At 41.8% G+C, this 11,671-nt stretch overlaps 1 pseudogene; it reads right to left on the bottom strand.

The window, feature by feature from the left end:
• Nucleotides 1-400: 400 nt before the first annotated feature.
• LOC146636599 (uncharacterized) lies at nucleotides 401-1,347 on the bottom strand (annotated as a pseudogene).
• Nucleotides 1,348-11,671: the final 10,324 nt, after the last annotated feature.

Raw genomic sequence — 11,671 nt, 5'->3', positions numbered from 1 at the left:
ACTTTCAACTCATAAGGCCCCAATGTTTAGACGTAAATAACAAAACCAATCAACAGTCCTAAGCTGTGAATCCTACACCTGAATATGGCAAACTATCTCCAACAAGAGAAACATTTTTGAGTCTACACAGTTCTATAACGATGCAGGACAGTATTACCAAGCCCTTAGTAGCATGCTGGAAGAAAACACAAACTGACATCTTAGTCTCTGCATCTCCAAACAGTTCTATGTTCATCACACCTAGGCTGTGCGAAAGTTTGCAACGCATCCAGGGCACAATGGCACACAGCATTGCATGCAGATGTATTTGGTCTTCCGTGTGCACACAACATCATGGCACCTGTTTGCATTTTTCACCTCGGTCAGTTGGGGCCAGTGATATCCTGTGGCAAACCTGACCTCACAGGCTACTTTGGTGACTGCTCTCCACTTCCCACTGGGTCTTCCTCTTTTGCATTGCTGGAGGGAGAATCTCTTCTCTTGTTACTGACAGTTCTTTCCCATACAAGTTGGTGTTGTATGTTATATTATCAATTAGATCTGCTGGAAACAGATGTCTGAAGAAATCTATGGGATCCTTCCCCTCCACATTCAATTTCCACTCTCCTAGAAAAGGAGGCAAGTCTCCAACCAAGTCATTGTCTTGGACTTTCCAAATATTTTTGCGGGCTTGAGTATGGTCAGGTGCCATGTACCCATCTCCCACAGCTCCCTGATCATACTGACCTTCCTCTTCATCCTGCCCCTCATCGTTCTCACTTTCTGCATCCTGACTGTCTGTGTCTTCATCATCCGTAGTTCCTATGTCTCTGTTCTGCTCTGGCAGCCACTCTCATCATCACTGGACTTATCACTGAACTCCTCATCACTGCACTCATCAATGAAATCATCATCACTGGAGCTGGATGGAATTTCCTGGACTATTCTGTACGCTGCCTTATTCTTTGCTGCATTTGAAGTCTACAAAATATGATAAAATAATTATTATAGTAACTCAAACTACAGCTGATCTGCACAGAAATATATATTTTAAATGAGTAGCTTATAAATGTAACAATTATATGCTTAATTATAACCAAAACAGTCCCAAAAAACAGTGAGACAATTTATGACTTATGTTAAAAAAAATATAGTGGGTAATGCATGATGTCCACTACAGTGGACACATGGTTAATTGTAGTTTTCTACATATTAGACATAACAATTTCTTATTCCAAACAGATAATATCCTTCCCTAGATGTTACTGCATATCATCATATTTTTTTTACCTGTTGGGCTCTTTTAGCATAGAAGGATTGACAGGATATGCCAGCAGTGGTCGGCAGGGGTGACAGTTTGTCTGCCATCTTTGATTCAGAGGAAATTTACTTGCAGTTGCACTAACTGAACACTGAATTGACCTCAATGGAGCATGGCAGCAGAGAGCACTCTAGAGGCTAATATGCAGTTCCACCATAGAAACCAATGCATTAAAGAGATATGTACGTTTTAGTAGCTGTCCACTCCAGTGACCACTATGCATCAGAGGGTTAAGAAGTCGATCTCTCATCTTCAGCAGGAATTAAAGTGAAAAACTTCAAAGCCAAAAGAGGCAGTTTTGTAAGTTGGCATGCATGTGTGCTGTTTTGTCAGCAATAGAAAGTGCTCTTTAAACCAGGTGAGAGCTGAGGTGAATGGATAACATCTGTTTGTACTGAAATCAAACAACACTTCACAAATATCTGTGCTTCCCTGCCTTTAGATCCCCTGGTGTCCAAGAGATGATGCAGCTGAGAGAAACAGATGCTTTCAGCCATGTATTATTCAGCACCTTAATTCCACAACCCCACAAAAGTGAAAACACAGAGTTTGTGTTTATTTTATTTATCTGGTAAATCCACAAATAGATAGCTGCAAAATGTTCCTGGTTAAAAATTTATTGTGGGCATCAAACTGTTAGCCTGAAAGGTTTATGACAGTATTAGCTTTTTCTTTTTATCAGAAGCAGAACAGCTGGGTTTGAAGTGGGTGTGTGTGGACGGGTGGGTGGGTGGCCTGGGGGGGATTCTAAATTAAGAGAAAACCTAAAATTAATTATCTATTGTATTCTACTATTTCAGTTGAAGTAACATATGATTGTATTGACTTCAGCTACTGTATTTTCCACACTCTATGGCGCACTTAAAATCCTTTAATTTTCTCAAAAACCAACAGTGCACCTTATGATCCAGCGTGCCTTATGTATGAATTCTGGTTGTGCTTACTGACCTCAAACCAATTTTATGTGGTACACGGCGCTCAAAATCTGTCCCAAATGTTTTAGTACGACTTGGGTAAGTTACGAAGCTGCACCGCTTGATGGATTGTCGGAGCATTACGGCTACCGTATGCTCAGGAGCCTCACGGAGTAATCTGAGTCCAAAACTCCGTCCGCTTCAGGTCCCAAAGTCAAACGAACACTGCAGCATCACTGAAAGTTAAAACTGTCTAAATTATTTCATCTTTAATAAAGTGATCAGCGTTGCTGCTTTACCAGGTGTAACAATTGCGTTTAACATCCAGGCATCCACGAAAATTTATAAAATTTAATGAAGTTAGCAGGAAGTTAGCTCGCTAGCTTCCACCTAAACATGATATAGCATGTTCTGACAGAGATTTCTGAAAAAATTAAAACGTACAGCTCTGCTATCACTTCCAACATAAATGAAGACAGAAAACTAAACAGCAGTGACTTTTGTAGGGTTACTGAAGTTGGGCTAGCTGGTATATAATGATGTGCTTACGTGATTGCTAGCGACACAGCTATGTTAGCATAACATTAGCACAGTGAAGCTGGAGGATGAACGCTAACCTTTTTCCACTCGATAAAAGTTAACGCGAGGATTCCCAATGGTTAGAAACAAATGTAATCGCTTGGCAGGATGCTGTAAACGGACCAAACTTCAGTCAGGAGAACAACTGAGATAATCCATCCACAATACGAGGTTAGTCATTAATATACTGCAACAACATGGGAATAGAGCAGCTGTGAGAGAATTCAACATTAATGAATCAATGGTACAGAAGTGGAGGAAGCAAGAAGAATGAGTTGAGTAAAGTTTGACTTATCTGACTGTTTTGTTTTGCTTAATGCGCCTTATAATCCGGCGCCTTATGTATGAAAACAGACCCGTTCGTCGACAGTGTGCCTTATAATCCGGTGCGCTTTATGGTCCGAAAAATACGGTATTAACCTCAAGTGGCCATTGGAGGAACTGCAGTGTTTGAAGGTTTCATTTTTAAACCCTGGATATTGCAATTAGTTCTGAGGTAGCGGGGCATAAATATCCCTGTTTCATGGATATTCAACATCTGGCTCTGCTCAGTTGACTACCATACAAATAATAAAGTGCTCACCTCCAAATCTTTAAATGACTTATAGGTTGACGGTGTTCTCTATCTTTTCTGTACTCAATCGAAAAGAACGCACCAATCTATGAAAATGGTCTGTTCTGATTTTCACAATCAACTCCAGTGTAAAAAAAACCCACAAACACAAACACAAACATATCGTTATTATTAGCCCATTCTGTGACACCAGAACAGAGCTAATCTTCTCATCTTTTACCAGCTTACAAATATGTTTAGAATACAAAGCTCACATGCTATTATAGAAATCCTCTCACTGATCAAAGACTCCTGCTCCTCGCATCCTGTTGTGAATTATTTTTGTCTGTCAGGATTTTTTATGGCTCAGACGCAAAACACAAGCAAAAAAATAAATAACAGCCATCACCGTCGAGTTGGTCAAAGCTGTGTTTCAAACTCAATTGTGTTGAAACTCAGTCATACTGAGAGATTTTTCCATCCCGTCCTATTCTGTAGACTGAAGCACTCTCCCAAAATGCTTGGAGATTTGGAGGGAAGTGGCTGAACAGATTGTTATGTCACCATTAGGGAGCTGTAATAAAGTCATATTTCTTTTGCATTTTGCATGACTGGAGGGCCCTCCACTCTCGCCTGTCTGCTCCTTTCACATCAGCCTCCTTTAAGTGGAGCAGTTCTGGGCTGCAGGTTTTGCCTTGTTGCCGCCAGAGTGTGTCTGTGCCAGATGCATTGCATGATTACACTCAACAGTGCACAATTTTGTAGACAGCGTTATAGGAGGAGAATGAAGCATCTTAGGCCCCATTAAATGCTCACACATTTGGAAATTAGAAACCAGTTGTTCAACATTGGAAAATTAAAAGGAGGTATCAAGATTAAGTTATTTATATGCTGAAAGGGAGTGGGCTGCTTAATGAAAAGGCTGTTTCCAGCAATTACCCGTGAATCAATAGTGAATGAACAAATTAAACCGGGCGACAAAAAAGCACATTCTGGTTTTGCTTGGCCGTTTTCTGGATCCCTCACTGCTGCCCAGATTTATAAGCATTGATGACATGGATCATACTTTTTGGGCTAAATTAAAAAAAAACAAATGTGATCGTGATAAAGAGTGACAATAAAGTGCTTAAACAACATTGTGTTTCCTCTGAGCTGAAGAACACTAAAGCTATCCTGACAGATTTTTTTTTTTTTTTTTTGCCAAGAGCCAGTGCAAAAAGAAGAATAATGCTTTCTGCTGTATATGTGATTCCACTGTAAAAGAAAATGTTGTTATGTGAGCACATTTTCCAGTCATGTCCTCAAAATGAGGCCCAGATGTGACCTGGCTGCCTCTGAAAACTTTACAACTTATTAAATTAATAAAAACTGGTCAACAGCTGTTTTTTGTTTGTTTGTTTTTTGATATCTCGCACACATAAGTAACAGCACTTACCAGGCAACTCATTTATAGTATAACAGGGCTACTGCTCTTATTCTCATTCTGGTGTCTTTAGTCCCATTGCTACAGGTGTATAAAATCAAGCACCCAGTTATGCACTGTCCCTTTGCAAACAAAGAATGGGTTGCTCTAAAGCAAGGTTGTCAAACAAAAGGCCCAGCAGCCAGAATCAGCCTGGCAAAGACCCCTGTCAGGCCCACTTGACAGCTTTAGAAAATTTGATGGAGCTTTTGGACTTTAAACTGTATTTTCATAGGTTTCATAGGTAATTAAGCAACAGATCCATCCATCCATTCTATTAGTCTTGTCCTTATCAGAGTCGCAGGGAGGGCTGGAGCCTATCCCATCTGTCATCGTGCAAGAGGCGGCGTACACCCTGGCCTGTCTTTATGTACCCCACGTAAAGACAGACAAGTCTTCACAACTGTGTGCAATATCAAATAATCAATTAACCAAACCCCACTAACCTCATGTCTTTGGACTGCGAGAGAAAGCCAGAGCAGCCAGAGAGAACCCCAACATAAAGGCCCCAATCTAATGGTGGAGTCGAACTCAGTACCACAATGAGGCAACGGTTCTATCCACTGTTCCACTGTGCTGCTATCAGTTAATTTCACATTTAATCTTGGCACATATAAAAAGATCACGTCCACCAGTGTGGAGCAGCAGTAACCACAAACAGTCGTAGCAGCCACTGACTGCATGTACAGGTATCTCACTCGATTTCATGCATACATTGTCAGTGCTCGAGAGTTGTCATTCACACTGGACATGGTCGCTAGCAGATTGTCATGTTTGAGTGTAGTTTGCATGGAAAACACAGAGTGGTCTGTAAACACTAACTAACTACCAGCTGAAAGGTAGAAAATGGGAAACAGAGAAGAAGAAAGTGCTGCAGCAAACGTTTAAACGTTGCCACTTTTACTTTGAAAGCAAAAGGCCTCAGCTTCAGTTTGTGTTGCACTGTTTCATTACTGCTGTTTAAAGAGCAGCTGGTGTGTGTTTGAAGATAACTTTCTAAGAAAACAAGAGGCGAGTGTATTAATCTGCTAGCAACTACAGAAATCACAACAAGATTTTTGCCAACTAGTGGGAAAACTAGTGACCACTCGTTGGTTGTCAGGTGGTCACAGACCAGTCTCGAGGCCTGTGTGACTGGGACCGTTTTCATTTAACCCTACACTTGTACCATTGTGGAAAGGTAAACATGTGGATAGCAGTCACATGTTTGCAGAAACTTAATAAAAGATGGACTTGGCTAACGTGATGGCAACTTGGGGTTTCTGGCATTTTGAAGCCTCAACAAGAGGTGATATTTGGACCGGAGGGTGGAGTGCTAAGCTGACACATATATCTTTAAGAAACAGCAAAAACAAAAGTGTAGCACATAATTTAAGGTAGGTTTTACCACATTGCATCATGTATTATTTTTCAAAAAATTCAATAGAAAAAATCTCTTGTAGGCAACAAAAACAAAGTCAAGCATTAGCAGAGGCAAGGTGCTAGCAGACAGCAACTACAGCTGATTTTGATGTCACACCATTTACAACTAAAGTACCCAGTTGACTTTAACCTTGATAAGCTGTAAAAAAAAAAAGTGAAATAAATTATCCATGTGCGGAAAACAAAGATTGGAGTCTGTGGGGAGTGACTTGTGGAGCCAGCTCTAATGGAGTTGGTTTCATTTTCGGCAGCTGTCACTTGGTACTGGCTAGCCAGCAATTTACTGCATCTTATTTATTCATTTATTCAGTTATGCGTTGTTATTATTTTGGCATGTTACCAGATAGTTACTGATTATATATTTCCTTCTTTTAAAATATCAGTCATCGCTAATGCTAGTTTGTTTTACTAGCGATAGTTTAAAACTTGTGAGGCTACTAACTATTCACAGTAAGTTATCTTTAAAGCTTCTTTTTCCTGCTGTTTGAGTAATAACAGACTGTACCTGGTAGCCTTTAAATATTAAAGCATTAAAAAAATACACATTTTAGTAGGTACTGTTTGTTAAATAGCTCGACAAGAGTAATATATGAAATACAAAGATGGCTCACTGAAAACACTTTGCAGATGCATGACCCTTCATATTCAGCATATTCACACTATATTTCAGGATGAAGTAAACATTTACAAATCCTCTGTTAAGACAGTGGTTTTTAGGTTTCACCTTTCTGTCATATCAAAGATTCCTTAATGTTTTTAGTTTGTGATGAAAAAGGCGTGTGTTTGGAGAGTCAGGCCCATGATACCAACTCTGTGAGCCCAAACAAAGTTGTTGAAGGATTACATTACCAGCTTTTCTTAACTGGGCAGGCCTGCTGCCTGGCTCTTCCTCATGTCTCTCTGGGTTTGATTTGAGCCAAAAGAGCCACAGGATACAGCTCTCAAGGCGTTCTCAGCAGTCACCAGGCAAAATTTCAAATCACACTAAATTAAAGTGACAGGATGCTTAAACTACAGTACATGGGGGTAAAAAACAAGCGCCTCCTGCTAACTACAAACACATTATGTAAGGAACAACGATGGGCTCATGGCTTTTCATCTGGAGAAGTCGGTTTCTTACAGTGTTTCCCAACACTATAGTGTTACACCTCCTGGGTATGAAGATGCTAATGCCTTTTAAGCACAGCAGCTTTATGATGTGGTTCAATAAAATTTGGATTGCGTGATAAAATTGGCCGAAGAGTCTAACTCATTGTGCGAGTGTTTTATTTTGTCTAAACACAGAGACGAAGCAAAAACAAATGAACCAGCAGTGTTAAACTAAACGTCCATCAAAATGTGTCTCATGATGAAAGACTGTAAAAACTGGCCAATAGTTTTATTTTGAAAGTCTATAACTGTGTTTATTGGGTGTTAATCTAGTTCTACATTTTGATACATTTATGTATTATTTTCCATGTTCCAGTTTCAGTTAGTTAGTTGTTTTTAAAGTCCCCAACTACCATTATATTTTTTATTTAGGTCTCCATATCCCTAAAAATGTCCAAATCCAGGTTTTTCAGATTTTTATTCATGTTATCTGCCTGTCATGGAGCCTATGTAGCTGTTATAAGGACGAGAAAGTGGATCTCAAGTCAAGCTTGTTTCTTTTCCTTTTAGGTTCATTTAAAAGAAAAACACAACAAACAAAATCCTATTTTGAATCTTTTTTTAGTGTATTAGTCATTTACTGTTTTTCTAGACTCTGATTATTTGGCTACATCAAAGTCCACTGAGAGGATTATTGCTCCATTGTCGAAAACTGTTGAACATTTTTCACGATTGAGTGTAATCACATTAAAACTAGTAAAGAAGAAAACAAAAAAAAACTTTGGACGGGGAAATTACCCGGACCATTATGTCTGGAATTGCTCTTCAGTTCCTCTCTGATGTTCGATTACGGCGTCTTATGCCTGCTGATGGAAACGCTAAAAGGTTTTGCAAAAATGTTGAGTGGATTCAGCTTTTCGAGTATGAGTTGCATGATAAGGTTCAGCGGTCCTAACCGCACGATCCACAACATCCATTCATAACACTTTCAAACATCCTGTGTACATGCAGAGACAGTTGAAAACAGAGCCCCTGACTGACTCCACTGGTGAGAGTAATTATTGTAATTACCCCAGGGTGAAACCTTTGAAGACCCAGTTTGTGTTGTGACTGAAACAATGATGATTAGGGCTTGTTCGGTTGTCAATACAATTAGGAAGGTGGCCACATTAAAAAAGCAGATCTTTAAACACGGAAATTTGTATACCCTTCATTAAATATGGGACTGAAAGCACTACCTAATTCAGCTTTATGAAACTTATGATATAGACATTGTCTGTATTTGTCCTTTTTTAAGAATATCATGATCAACTATTCAAATGGGACATGAGTGTACCTTCTGATGTGCAGGACGGCTTCACTGACAAAGTTGAGGTCTAAAAGAGCAGTACATGGACCACATGATATAGATTAAGGAAATCTGGGGGACTATTAACAACACTGTTTGATCTTGGTGGCACAAATTGATCCAAGGTGAAGAAATTGTTGTGTAATTATGATTGATGATGACAAGAAGGGGAAATGATTTGTGCCTTTAAATTCTCAGTGAAAAAGCTGTTGCTTACTTAAAGCTACACAGTAGGAGCTTTAAAGGAAGCTGGAGAAAATGTAATGACCCAGCAGTATCAGTAGCTTCAACCAAGAGACACTGTCCAAAGTTTTTGATTATTTAGCAACAAATAATCTTTAATAAGATGTGATATAGCCTAACTCATGCCAGATTTCTGAAGACAGTACAGTGTTTGTTAGTATTTTTGAACATCATTACTGCATTCATCATCTCAGTTAGGCGTGGAGTCAATCCATGGAAAGCTTGCTCACTTCCCTTCAATCATACTGAAACTGGCTGCTGTTTGTGTTTGTGAAATTGATATTTTCTCACAGGAAAGGCAGTTTTGCCCATAAAACACAAGCATTCAGCTCATTTTTGTCAAATGGTTAGTTAAGGATGTATGAATTGTGATGGGAGCTCCTCCCACTGCAGCACTCAGAAGTTTGATTAATTCAAAATTAAAGCTTCGCATGTGCATATATGAACAGAATCAGAATCAGAATCAGAATGGGTTTATTGCCAGATGTTGAGGTTTACAACATTAGGAAATTGCTGCGGTGCTTCAGTGCAGACAATAAGAATTAAAGTGCTATGTAGAAAGAAAGATATGTGCATGAGATATACATGAGATATATACATGAGAATAAGAATTATGAGTGCTACGTAGAAAGATATATACATGAGTGCAGGTGGTGATCAGTGCCAAACATATATACATGAGAATAAGAATTAAGAGTGCTACGTTGAAAGATATATACATGAGTGCAGGTGGTGATCAGTGCCAGACATGAAATGATGCAGTGACACAGCGTAGGGTCATGTGTTAGTGGCGGGGACAGTCATGTGGTTATTGTTCATGTGTCCAACAGCAGAGGGGAAGAAACTGTTCTTGTGGCGAGAGGTTCTGGTGCGAATGGACCGGAGCCTCCTGCCTGAGGGGAGCAGGTCAAACAGACTGTGTCCAGGGTGAGAAGGGTCAGCTGAGATCCGAGCTGCACGCCCCAGTGTCCTGGAGGTGTACAGGTCCTGCAGAGATGGGAGTCTGCAGCCAATCACCTTCTCAGCAGAGCGCACAACACGCTGCAGTCTCTGTTTGTCCCTGATAGTGGCTCCAGCATACCACACGGTGATGGAGGAGGTGAGGATGGACTCGATGATTGCAGTGTAGAATTGCATCATCGTCCGTGTTGGCAGGTTGAATTTCTTCAGCTGCCTCAGGAAGTACATCCTCTGCTGGGCTTTCTTGATGACGGAGGTGATGGTGGGCTCCCACTTCAGGTCCTGGGTGATGGTGGTACCCAGGAAGCGGAATGAGTCCACAGAGGTGATGGGGGTGTCAGTCAGGATGATGGGGGGGAGTGGGGCTGTGTGCTTCCTGAAGTCCACAATAATCTCCACTGTCTTCTGGGCATTCAGCACCAGGTTGTTGTGGCTGCACCAAGACACCAGACGTTCAACCTCCCTCCTGTAGGCAGACTCATCCCCGTCAGAGATGAGCCCAATGACGGTGGTGTCATCTGCGAACTTGATTAGCTTGACAGACTGGTGGGTGGAGGTGCAGCAGTTGGTGTACAGGGAGAAGAGCAGAGGAGAAAGAACACAGCCCTGAGGGGAGCCGGTGCTGATGGTCCGGGAGTCCGAGACATTCTTCCCCAGCCTCACGTGCTGCTTCCTGTCCGTCAGGAAGTCAGTGATCCACCGGCAGATGGGATCAGGCACATTCATCTGGGAAAGCTTGCCTCGGAGATGGTCTGGAAGGATGGTGTTGAAGGCAGAGCTGAAGTCCACAAACAGGATCCTGGCGTAGGTTCCTGGGGAGTCCAGATGCTGCAGGATGAAGTGTAGGGCCATGTTGATGGCGTCGTCTACAGACCTGTTGGCTCTATATGCAAACTGCAGGGGGTCCAGGAGGGGGGCCGTGAGGGTCCTGAGATGGGAGAGAACTAGGCGCTCAAATGACTTCATGACCACAGATGTCAGAGCCACGGGTCTGTAGTCATTTAGTCCAGTGATCCTAGGTTTCTTGGGGACAGGGATTATGGTAGAGGACTTGAAGCAGGCAGGCACATGACATGCCTGCAGTGAGGAGTTGAAGATGCCAGAAAACACTGGGGCCAGCTCGTTTGCACAGTGTCTGAGGGTGGCAGGAGACACACCGTCTGGGCCGGGAGCTTTCCGAGCATTCAGACTCCTAAACTGCTTCCTCACATCTGCTTCATGAATATGAAGAGTTGTGGTCGGAGGAGGTGGTGTGAAATCCTCTTTTGTGTGGGGTGAGGGGGCGGGTGTTGCAGGTGAACAGTTTGAAGGTGGTGATGGCTCTATGGAGGGGGGAGAGGTGGGGGAATGAGTGTCCAAAGTGCCTCTATTGTTGGGGTCGTTGGAGGTGTGAAGGCTGCCTGATGGCTCGTCAAAACGGCAGTAGAAGTCGTTGAGGGTGTTGGCTAAGAGCAAGTCATCAGTGGAGTGGGGGGTTTTAGGCTTGTAGTTTGTGATATTCCTAAAACCTTTCCACACAGAGGCCGAGTCATTCTCTGAGATCTGCTGCTGCATCTTCTCAGAGTGCTGATGTTTGGCAATGTCCACTTCCTTAGTGAACCTGTACTTGGCCTCTCTGTAGCAGTCCCTGTCTCCGTTTCTGAACGCCTTACTCTTTTCCAGCCACAGCTTTTTGAGTTTAGGGGTAAACCAGGGTTTGTCATTGTTATAACTCACCCCTGGTGCGTGATGGCACAATGCTGTCCTCACAGAAGTGGATATAGGAGGTGACAGTGTCCGTAAACTCGTCCAAGCTGTTAGA

The sequence above is a fragment of the Diplotaxodon limnothrissa genome, linkage group LG3 (assembly GCF_057381915.1).
Source record: "Diplotaxodon limnothrissa isolate DT_005_m linkage group LG3, D_limnothrissa_male_GT1.1, whole genome shotgun sequence".
Lineage (NCBI taxonomy): Eukaryota > Metazoa > Chordata > Actinopteri > Cichliformes > Cichlidae > Diplotaxodon > Diplotaxodon limnothrissa.
The sequence above is the reverse complement of the archived record's forward strand: the minus strand, read 5'-3'. Positions and strand labels throughout refer to the sequence as shown.